The sequence below is a fragment of the Camelus dromedarius genome, chromosome 9 (genome assembly GCF_036321535.1).
Source record: "Camelus dromedarius isolate mCamDro1 chromosome 9, mCamDro1.pat, whole genome shotgun sequence".
NCBI classification, from domain to species: Eukaryota; Metazoa; Chordata; class Mammalia; order Artiodactyla; family Camelidae; genus Camelus; species Camelus dromedarius.
Genome location: NC_087444.1, coordinates 47,448,148 through 47,460,392, shown reverse-complemented (window position 1 = coordinate 47,460,392; position 12,245 = coordinate 47,448,148). Strand labels below are relative to the sequence as shown.

General features: G+C 36.8%; 1 pseudogene; it reads right to left on the bottom strand.

Annotated features, from left to right (window-relative positions):
* Positions 1-11,843, bottom strand: part of LOC105097538 (MFS-type transporter SLC18B1-like) — a 489,125-nt pseudogene extending 477,282 nt beyond the window's left edge.
* Positions 11,844-12,245: the final 402 nt, after the last annotated feature.

Sequence of the window (12,245 nt, the reverse complement as noted above, 5' to 3'; positions counted from 1 at the left end):
CACTTGAGATCCCAGCTGGTTCTCTAAAGCAATTTCAGCAAAATAAAAAGGTTAAGATACACTGAAAGCTCACCCTGCCTCTTCCTATTAAACATAGCTTTAGTATCTCTTTTCTTCCCCAGAAATCTATGTTGAGAACGAAGGATATCTTTACCACAGAATAAGCAGCTCTATACCTTTGTTTTGTGGCTGACACCTCTCAGAAGGAAAAGAAATAATAATTTAACATGTCTCTTCTATTGAAGTTGCTTGACAACCAGACTACCCAGCCACAAAGAGATCATGGCTGTCATAGAAACAAGCCTTGGGATTTTTCATAGTATTAGTCACATAACATCCCTCAATAAAGTGGTCACTCACTTTTTAAACATCTAACTTAAAAATCCTTATTTGTCAGTGATTACATATTCTCCAGAAACATTATTGTAAAATTCTTTGTTTAGTAAGCTCTCCTTGTGCATTTAAAATCTGATTTACATTTGAGTTTTCAGGAGCACAGCATACTATATAGTAAGATATACCTTGCTGATTTGCTTAGCAGAGTCTTTTTTTTTTCCCCCATAAATGGTATAATGGTAACATTTATCCCAGGCTGCCTTTGAATTATCACAGATTGTGAATTAATGGCATCTCTGTTTGGCATAGTATCTCATGCACAGTGAGTGTTAAATAAATATTTGTTGTATTGAATTGAATTTGTGCATGTTTTATTATACATCCGTGTTAAAGCTCTAAGAACTTGAGATAAGAGGCTAATGGGGTTGAAAGGATAAAATGAGTTCAATTGTTAAATATCCAGGAATCTACCTGAACGAATACCAGTTCCTCTGCCATGTGTTTTCTTGAGGGAAAGCACGTTTGATCAGCACTGATAAGACAATAGAACGAATCACAGAGCCACTGTCACTTTTTTTCTAAACCCACAGTAACATATATATTCATCTTGTCAGACTGCTATATAAATAGATGAGGTAAAACAACATGGCATTTGTTGTACCTCAATTACTTTCTTGTATAATGTCAAGAAGTAAAAGCTAACAAACCATAACTTTTCTTGACATTTCCTCCCTCAAGTGACCAATGATGGATTTGCCTTAAAAAAGCATTCATCATTTTAAAGAAGGGTAGAGACAGTAGATTTCTTTGTGTTATTTTTTCTTCCATTTTTTAAGCCAGCGGTTAAATTGAAAAGCCCAGCTCTCCCGCAGATGGAAACCAAACCTGGTTGATGAGATTACATGTTTCTAATCCTGGGGGACGTTTGAAGTCACCCAAGTAGAGAGGGTGTTTGCTGTCATCAATGGTCCAGAGATGGAACTGAATTCCCAGAGAGGCCAAGAGGCCACCCTCACCATCACAGCACCCTCCTTCCCACTGCCTCCCACCCACCTTCCCATTAAACAGTGCATACCTTGCCAGGCAAATCTTTTATGTGGCCAGAACTAACAGCACAGCATGATTGTTAAGAACACTGGCACTTGAGTTTGAGGGACAAAGTTTCAAATACCATCACTACCATTTACCAGCTCTATGACTCTGCTAAAATTATTTAAGTTCTCTAAACCTCTTATCTTATCTGTAAAATAGAGACAGTAATATCTAATTTCACAGAGTTACGGCAAAGGATAAAATTAGATGACATTTTAAAAGTGTTCACTTTTAAAAAGACTGCTCAAAAAAAAAAAAAAACAGTATCTATTAGAAAAGTCACTGTGCCCTCCATGAAAACAGGAACCATCAGGTTTATTCACCATTTACATCCTCAGGGCCTAGCACAGAATTTGGTGCATAAGTGTTCAATATTGTCTGAAGGCATTAATGTATGGATATTATTATAATGATGACTTTTATTATAGTAGTATATCCCCTTTGGATGCCAGGGATCAGTGTATCAAAATAATAATTATACCATTTATTTAGTATTATTAACTCTAGGCATAACACATGATTTCATATGTGTTCAATCATTTAGTCATCACAATAACCCTAGGAGATAGATATTAGTCATTGTCTTCATTTTATAAATGAAGAAATTTAGGCACAGAGAGGTCAAATAATTTGTGCAAAATTACACAGCGAGTAAGAAATGGAACAAGGATTTAAGCCCAACAGCAAAGCATTAAATTATACTCTACCAGGAGTTAGGGTAAGCCATTGTTCAAATAATAAGGATAATAACTACTATTTGTTGAATACTTATGAAGTGACAGTCATCACTTTTATTTAACATTCACAGTGATCTAAGGAATCATAATTACCCTCATTTTCCAGAAAAGGAAAATGAGACTTTAATTTAACATTCACAGTGACCTGAGGAACCATAATTACCCTTGTATTTCAGAAGCGGAAAGTGAGACACAGATTGGTTAAACAAATTACCCAAGGGTATATGGCTAGAAAGTGGTTCAGCTAGGACTCAAATCCAGGTCTGTCTGATTACAAAGCCATGCTTTTTGAGCCCTGTGTTTAAAGACATGGTGGGATAGGTTGAGGGTGGACCTTGAATTCCACTGTCAGATATTCTATTGTGCTGGTTTGGCAAAGATGTACACAGATGGGTTTCCTCTTCTTCCCAGGCACACAGCTAGACAACATTTTCCCTAGCAACTGGGTGTCATAAGCCTGATTTCTAACCAATGGAGCATGAGGGGAAATAATGAGTTTTACTTCCAGGCCTGACCAGTGGAAACATGCTTCCTTCCCTTTCTAGGTAAGAAGAGAATGACCAGGCTTTGAGTCAGGGCTCAGCAAACTCTGCCCCAAGAGCCAAATCCAGATAGCCACCTCTTTTTGTAAATCGTGTTTTATTGGAACACAGCCAGACCCATTCATTTACATATTATCTTTGGTTGCTTTCATGGTACAAGGGCAGTGTTGAGTAACTGTGACAGAGACCATGTAGCATGCAAAGTCTAAAATACTTACTATCTGGTTCTTTACCAAAAGAAAAAGACAAATTGCTGTCCCTGGTCTAGAGACTAGCAGAGCCACAAGATGGAAGGAATCTGGGTTCCTGAGTGAGCTGCTCAAAGAGAGCTGCCCTGTCAACATGAACACCAATCCCAGACAGTTACTGATCAAGAAATAAATTTCTATGATGAGCCATGACATTCCCAGGTCTATTTGTTACAGAGCTATCCTACTGGAAGTTATTCACAGGACACTCTAGTTAGAGAAAATAATAAATTACTTCCACTTGCAGAAAGAATAACTTCCCTGGGCTTCCCAAAATGATCCACAGACCATCCTGCTGCTTCTCCATATCACTTAGCCCTTACAATCAGCCACTGCACCCAGTAATGGAAGCACCCGCTTCTTTGGGAGAATATATGGGACATAAGCATCCCCATCGCCCCCAGGAGAGACCTGTCAATGTCAGCATTCTAACCTGGTATCTCTACTTCTTGGCAATTTTTTGTTTCTTTTTTCTTTTTTCTTTTTTTTTTTTTTTTTTTTTTTTTGATTTGAGGTGCTGGTATTCCAAAAAGAATCAGAATTACAGTACTTATCCAGTAATTCTGTCTATGTTGAGAAATAGGAATCTGGCAAGCAAAGAAAAAATATACTTTTATTAATATGTCCAAAAGTAGATTGTAATAAAACACAGACCTTTCAAAAGAGGAGGAGGGGGGAACCCTCCCTAAAGGGAAGGAAAGCCAAGAGCAGATTACTTACTGCCACAGAATCCAATTTTGTAAAGTGCTTTTTTTTTCTCTTCCTATGCCACATTTTTAATGTCTCCGTGAGCTCAGTATGCTGTGACTATCAATCACAGGAAACTACTGACATTATGAAAGTGCTTTTAAGATATACAGAGTTTTCAAAGCCAGAGCTGTCTGAAGAATAAAATTTTTCAAGGCTTGTATATTTTCAAAAATATCTATTTGATACACCAAGCTGAGTAATGGCCAGCTGTCTCTAGTCTGTAACTGCTTGACAGAATGCATGAATATTGTTTTGTGGAGAAACAAAAACTTTTTATAAGAATTCCCAGTTCTGCATTGGTCAACCTTTTCATCTGTGGGCAGCAGGGGGTCACACCAAATCCTGGGTGCTGAGAGTGGGCAGATCAGAATCAAATTAATTTAGAAGCAGACATCATCCTCTAAGTTCTACTTAGTTTTTGACAAATAAAAAGTGTACATATTTAAGTTGTACAATGCAATATTTTGATATATGTATACATTGTGACTTGATCACCTCAATCAAGCTAATTGACATATCCAGTAGCTCCTATAGTTACTATTTTGTTGGGGGGGAGATCAGAACATTTGAGATCAACTCTCTAAGCAAATTTTCAGTATATAATTCAGTATTATTAACTATAGTCACCATGCTGTACGTTAGGTCTCCAGAACTCTGATGCTTAGGAAATTTTGCTGGCTTTCAGACGCATATGGATATAAGCCATGGAGCCAAGTTTATGGATGTAGACTGGAGCCTGTGCGAGCCAAGAAAGACCACCTAGAAGAAACAGATTCTAATCGCCAACCACTACTATCAATTGATGCTATCACTAGCATCAATTGTTTTTTCATTCAGCAAATGCTGAATTACTGCTGTGTGCCAAACACTCTTCTAGACACTGGGGACATGATAGCAAACTAAACAGAGTAAATTCCTTTCTTCATGAAAATTACATTCCAAAGGAGGATTATAGGAAGTAAGTAAATGTATTATAGATACTGAAACAGAGTAATATTATACAGAGCACAGTCTCTGATGACAACACAATACAATTAAAATTCAACAACAAAAAAGAAAACCATATTTTGGGAAATGTTAGTTTATAAATATAATGAATTCATGCACGAAGTAAGGAATTATAATGGAAATTAAAACTCAATAACAGATGAATTGTAGGAAAATACTCAGCTACAGGATGAGAGCTAGCTCTTAATTCTTAACGAAACTCTGAAGAAGAAAAAAAAAACTCATTAACAATAAAAAACACTACCAACCAGGACCTACAGAGTGTGATTAAAGCACACATGTAGAGAGAGAGAAAAAAGAAATCTAAAATTTAATGAGCTAAGTATCCAATACCCCCAAAAAGTGATATTAGGAATAATGAAAAGTGAGCAATAAATTCAGATATAGCAATAACTAAATATTAGTAGGAGTACATTATAAACATTAGGTCAATACACTTGAAAATTTAGATGAAATAGACAAACTGTCAGAAAAATATAACTTGACAAAAGCAATTCAAGAAGAAAAAAATAAAATTAAAAAATGAATAAGTTAAAATATATTCATATAAAGCAAAGTGTTAGCTGGCTTACCCGACGTTCAGAAATACATCATCCCTCCCCCATATAACATTTTAGAGAGAATAATAGCAATAATAGCTACAACTGAGAGGTTGCTTGTTATGTTGTGGGACACTGTTCTAAGTGCTTTATCTATTTTAACACCTTTAATCTTCAAAATATCTCTATGAAGTTGATATTTCCATTTTTCAAATTAGGAAACTGAGGCAAAAAGAGATTAGGTCTAATTGTTATAAGCAGCTAGAACAGAAAAGAAAACAAGGAGAAAGCATTCTCTTTTCGTGAGATTCTCATTGCATGAAATTAATATAACTTCAGTATGAAAACCAGACAAGAGCAGGAAAAGAAAAGAAAATTATACATCAAACACATTTATAAAGCCACAAAAATCCTAAATAAGATTTTAACAATGAAATGCAAGAATGCATAAAATATTTAATATTATAAGTAAATAGGGCTTATTTCAGGAATGCAAGGTTGGTTTAACATTAGAAAATTTAGTAACATAATTCATCATACTAACAGATAAAAAAATTATGATAATCTAAATAAATACAGGGGGGGAAACTTTTAGCAACATTTTAATAGAAAAAACTTCCTTACTGTCAAACACCTACAGTAAATATCATATAGCTAGAACATGATATACACGTGGTCTCTTTAAGGGAAGAAACAAAGATGCTTGTTACTTCCTTATACTTAACATGTGCTAAAGGTCCTAATCAGTGCAATATGAAAGAAAAGAAATGTTTATATATTGTAATATAAATATTAATATACTAATATTATAGTAATTATATAATTATATTGTTGTATAATTGTATATTATGTAATTGTATTAATATATTGGTGTGATAAATAATATTAATATACTAATGTGCATATTTATATTAAATATATAAATTTTTGCCAAGGTTAATGAGGAGGAAGAGATGAACAGGCAGAGCACAGAGGATTTTTAGGTCAATGAAACTATTCCGCATGGCACTATAATGCTGGATACATGTTATTTTGCATTTGTCAAAATCCATAGAATGTGTAACACAAAGAATGACTTCTAATGTAAACTGCGGACATTGCATGAGAATAATGTGTCAGTGTGTGTTCACTGACCATAAGAAATGTACACTCTGGGGGGAGTGTTCATAGTGGGAGGAGTTACATGTGTGGGAGCAGGGGATATATGGGAACTCTGTACTTTCCACTCAATTTTTCTGTGAACTTAAAACAGCTCTAAAAATCAACACACACACATATCATATATATATGTTAACAAACAAAAGCTGTCATTATTCATAAACAGTATGATTATGTAGATAACTGAAGAAAATACATTCATTATTGGAACATTAAGAAAGTTCAACAAGGATACCTGATACAGGGCAATATCAAAAATAAATAACATTCCATAACAAAAAAGAAGCAGGCTCACAGATACAGAGAGCAAACTAGTAGTTACCAGTGAGGCAAAAGAAGCAGAGAGAGGAAATACAGGGGTGGGGGGGGGAAGCCATTATATGATTGAAATGATTATATGAAATTGTCTGTGTGAAACTTTTGAAAATTGTGAAGGACTATAAAATTTTAAGACTCTTTCATTCAATAAAAAATAAATTTAAAAAAAAGGAGTAAATACACCTAACATGTAGAGTTGCTAGGTATAAATATAAAATAAGTAAAATACAGTGTCTAGACAGTGTTCAATAAGTGGCAGTTCTTCTAAATTGTTTATTTCAAGTCTTTCAAGTTCTAGCTATGGTAATGATTTTTAGCTCTACTGAGATCTTTCTATGAGATACAGTAAAGTCCCAACAAGCTGAAAATACATACATATGTACATACACACACACACACACACACACATACATACATAAACATTCCTATTATGATACAAGAAATTCATATGATCAATAAGTGATTAATGTCAAGAATATATATATTGATGCCTATAAAGCAACAATCCAATAGAAAAATGGCCAAAGTATATGAATAGGTGGTTCAGAGACAAAGAAACTCAAGTGGCCAATTCTCATTAGTAGTGAGGCAAATGAAAATTAAAACTAAATATTGTTTTCTCACATCCATCAGTACACATTTTCACTTGCCCTTGCCCCACCGACTCCTGGCCTGGTGTAGTACAGCTGTGAGGAAGCAGCCAATTTCTGGTTCTCTTTCTTCAGTCAGAAAGAGCAAACTGGAAATTATTTGCAATGTTCTAGGCTATGTGAAAATGTCCAGTTTTCAACAAAAGATCATAATCCATACAAAGACACAGAGAACATGGCCTATTTAAAGAAACAAATCTCCAGAAACAGTTTCTGAAGAAACACATACATGAAACTTACCGGAAAAAGACTTTAAAATAACTTTCTTCAGTATGATCAAAAAGCTAAAGAATAACATGGACAAAGAATTACAGGAATTCAGGAAAACATTATATGAACAAATGAAAATATCAACAAAGAGAGAGAAATTATTATTTTTTTAATTCTGGAGCTGAAAATACAAGTACTGAATTGAGGAATTCACTAGAAGTGTCCAGCAGTAGACTAAAAACAGGCAGAAGAACAAATCAAGAACTTGAAGGGAAGTCATTTGAAATTATCAAATCCAAGGAGCAAAAAAAAAAAAACCTAAATAGAACCTGATGGACTTATAAAATATCATTAACTGGACCAATTTACTCACTACTGGAGTCCCAGAAAAAGAAAAGAGAGAAGGAGGCAAATTAATTATTTGAAGAAATAATAATGGCATAAAACATCTCATATTTGAGGAAAGACACTAATATACAAATGCATGAAGCTCAACAACTTCCAAGTAGGATATACCCAGAGACCCACACTAAGACATGAACGACAGAGAATAGAAAGCCCAGAAACAGACTGTCACACATACAGTCAAGTTACTTTTGACAATAGTACAAAGACCATTCAATTCGGAAAAGACAGCCTTTTCAACAAATTGTGTTGGGAAAACTTGATATCCATGTGCAAAAAAATTGAAGTTGGACCCTTACCTTACATCACATACAGAAAGTAACTCAAAATGGATCAAACACCTAAATGTAAGAACCGAAACTCTAAAATTCTTAGAAGAAAACATAGGGGGAAAGCTTTATGACGTTGAACTTGGCAAGGATTTCTTGTATCTGACACCAAAATTACAGACAACAAAAGAAAAAAATAGATACGATGGATTTCATCAAAATTTAAAAATTTTGAAAAAAAATTTAAAAATTGTGTGTAGACTGTCAACAAAGTGAAAAAGCAACCCACAGAATGGGAGAAAATGTCTGCAAGTCATATATATGATAAGAGATTGATACCCAGAATATTACAAAGTTCCACAACTCAACAACCACAATAAAAACTCAATTAAAAATTTTAAAATGGGTCTGGACTGGAATAGACATTTCTCCAAATAAAACAAACAAATGGCCAATAAGTGTATGAAAAGATGCTCAATGTCAGTAGCCATTAGGAAAATGCAAATCAAAACCATGAGATACCACCTCACACCCATTAGGATGGCTGTTACCAAAATAGCAGAAAATAAGCACAGGGAAATATATACAAGATCTTGTGGTAGCTCACAGAGAAAACAAATGTGACAATGAATATATGTATGTTCATGTATAACTGAAAAATTGAGCTCTACATTGGAATTTGACACAGCATTGTAAAATGACTATAACTCAATAAAAAATGTTTTAAAAAAATTTTAAAGAGTAAAGTGGAAGGGAATCTCTAGAAACACTTAAAAAAACAGCAGAAAATAAATAGCGTGGGGCAATGATATAGGGAAGTTGGAACCCATGTGCACTGTTGGTGGGAATGTAAAATGATGCACAGTTACTGTGGGAAACAGTATGTTGATTCCTCAAAAAATTAAACACAGTATGACCACATGATCCAGCAATTCCACTTCTAGATATATAACCAAAAAAAAGTAGAAACAGGGACTAAAACAGATATGAGCACACCCATGTTCTTAGTGTCACTGAGTCCAAACTCATCCTGCTCGCCACGCAACGGGCCAATAAATCAGGAGATGAGGTATTAGGGCAGGGAATAAAGACTTTATTCGGAAAGCCAGCAGAATGAGAAGATACTTTGGAGTTCACTGTAAGGCAGCATCTCTCCCGTAAACTATGTTTCAGAGTGAGGTCCCCTAGTTGACATTCTAGAGGTGTAAGAGAGAACAATTTTGTCCTCTAAAGACTCCTGTGATCGGGATGGATTGAGATGTTCTCTGTACCACCTTGGTGTTTACCACCCATATGTATCAGAAAGTCAATCAGCTCATCCCCGACTGTCAAGTTTACCCAGGGATTCTGTGGGGAAATTGGAATTGGGTGCCTCAAGTCCAAGGAAGCCCTTAGGCCCCTATCATCAGAGTGTTCGTCTCTTTTTACTATATGAGAGGTTCCTATATTTTTTAAATTGTTTTCCTGGATCAGACTCACAATAAGGTAAAATACACATGTTGAGGGGTGCCATCAAAAGAACTATGTATCCCAGATAAGTAAACGGTACCTCATAGGCCAAGGGTTTTACAAAAAGCCACCTAAAGGAGGCCCTAGCTTTAGTCTCAGTCCAGAAAATTCTCAAGACTCCCCAGTACTGTAGCCACATTATTTGGAAAAGCCTTTGCAAGGATAGAAGAAGATGCAGTAGTTGCTGCAGCAAAAATTATTGCATCCGTCGTTCTCACTAGAAAACACACAGTAATAAACTCTGATAAACACTGGTCCTTTTGGAATTTGGTCCAATACACCAAAGAGAATTGTAACACCTTCTGAGACAAATATTCCTCCTAAAAACATAAATTTTGCTTCAATATGTACACGGTATTTTCCAAATACCAAAGATGCCAGCAAGTCAAACACAGTATAACACCCAAGGATCATACCAATAACTATATTGCTGGCTCCATTCTTTCCAGCCTCCTTGGGGATAAAGGGTCCAAGGACAGAATAGCACATCATGGAACCTACGTTAATGGAAACTGCTGATATCAGTACAAAAATCTGTTCTTTTGAAAGCCGCCTGCCTGGGCATCTCCCTTGCACATCCTGGAGGGCCAACACCTCTTAAAGTGCAAGAATGGGGCAGGTCCTAAGAGGATGTAGCATCCTGCTGTGATTTCCAAAAACCAGAAGCCATTTCCTTAGACATGGCATTTTATCACTGAGTAGGCCCACCGGTGGTGAAGAAATGGCGTAGGATAGTGCCAAACCTAGGAATACCAGTCCCACATATCCAGCTGGTAAATTAAATTTTTCCAAAACAAAGAGGGACAGCATAGGATCAAGGAAGCCAAAACCAGAGCTGAGGGAGGTGCTGATGAGGGATATAAGGGCAAACTTAGGTAAAGTGATGAGTTTCCACAATGAGTGTTTCCCTATTAACACTTTAAAAGTAACATCTACCAATCGAAAAGGGTACATGCCAAATGCACCATCGAATTTTTGAAATTTTCTCATATTTACCATTCTAGCATTTCCAGGGGCCTCGGGATCTGCTGTAGACCTGATAAATCCTTTACAAAAATTCAGAAAGGCCTTCATTTGGTTTTTGCTGGATTTCCTCAATTTAGTTAAACCCACCCTGCTGGCTGTTTGCATTTAGGCCCCCTATGGGATAATGTTGTAGGGGAAATTGCCCTGTGCTGGGAATGACTCCTGGTCCAAACTGGGTGCCCTGTCAGGTCTTAGATGGAAATACTAGACTAGGTCCCTGTGCCCTAGGAACCATCACAGGATTTTCTAATTGATCCCTATAAGGAAAGAGAGACTGTTTGACCACTTCCTGAGCCCCAGTGTTAGGGAATGTGGCTGACTGTAAGAATAGGAGGTGGTGGAGGGGGTGGATACATTGGCATCGCTGGGACAGCCAGCTCAGCTGGGAGAGTTAAGGTTAGAAACAACATGTCTTAACTCTTATTCCTTTCCTTATTTTCCCTGAGGTAATAGCACAAATGCTTGCACTTAGGGGACTTCATCATTCTTCCTTGCTTTTTCACAAAATATCTGTAATTGCAGGATTGTATAGAGCCATTCGAAGGCCACCATTCCTCAGCATTTTATTGTAAAATCATAAATAGCTACTGATCTTCTCCAATCATTTTGCCTTGGCATCAACCAACCGGGCTGAATTCTGAGCTGGGGCTTTTGGTGATTTTAGGAACCAAGTGGGACCTTTATATTCTCCCTGGGAACGTTCCACTCTCAGACTAGAACAGACAGACTTTTTTTCTTTCCGTTCCTTTCCTCCGTTTGACATCAATAAAAGTTTTAAATATCATAAAACTGACTTGGCTGTAAATGGGGAAACAGTACCAAAACACCATGAAATGAAAAACCCAGAGGACAAATAGAAATCCTAAATGCATGCTCAAGTTTGGCCTTGGGGTTTTACATGTACCAACGACACAGGAGACCACAAATGACATAATTAACACAGCAAGGGTGGCGGTATGTGGAGATAACCCTGCAGAAGCCCCTGTGGAGATCCGCACACGTACTACGGTCACACACTGTTCATCCTCCCCTAGGCGCAGGTTCATCGCTGTAATCAGACCACTTATCCAAAACGCGCCTCAGACGACCTTCTTTAGGGATAGTTGAAACAGTCCTCGTTCTTTTTTTTTTTTTTAAGACAGAAATACAAGATAAATAAAACACACCTGGCACACAGAAACGCCAGCATCCAGAGACAAACGAACCAGTTCACAAATCAGGTAAAAGTCCAGCAATTATTCCCTCTCGCCAACTGGGTACCCGCCTCAAGCACAAAACAAACTGGCTTTTTCCGGGAAAAAAGCCCCAAACAGGAGAGGAATAAAGTTTCTGGCTGCACACATCGGGGCCACTTACCCTACAGTCTCTCCCAGATGAGATTCCAGGCTCCAGCTGCCCAGCTCTGGGGCGGCCCGGTCACTTCGGGGAACTTTGCAGGGAGAAGAATC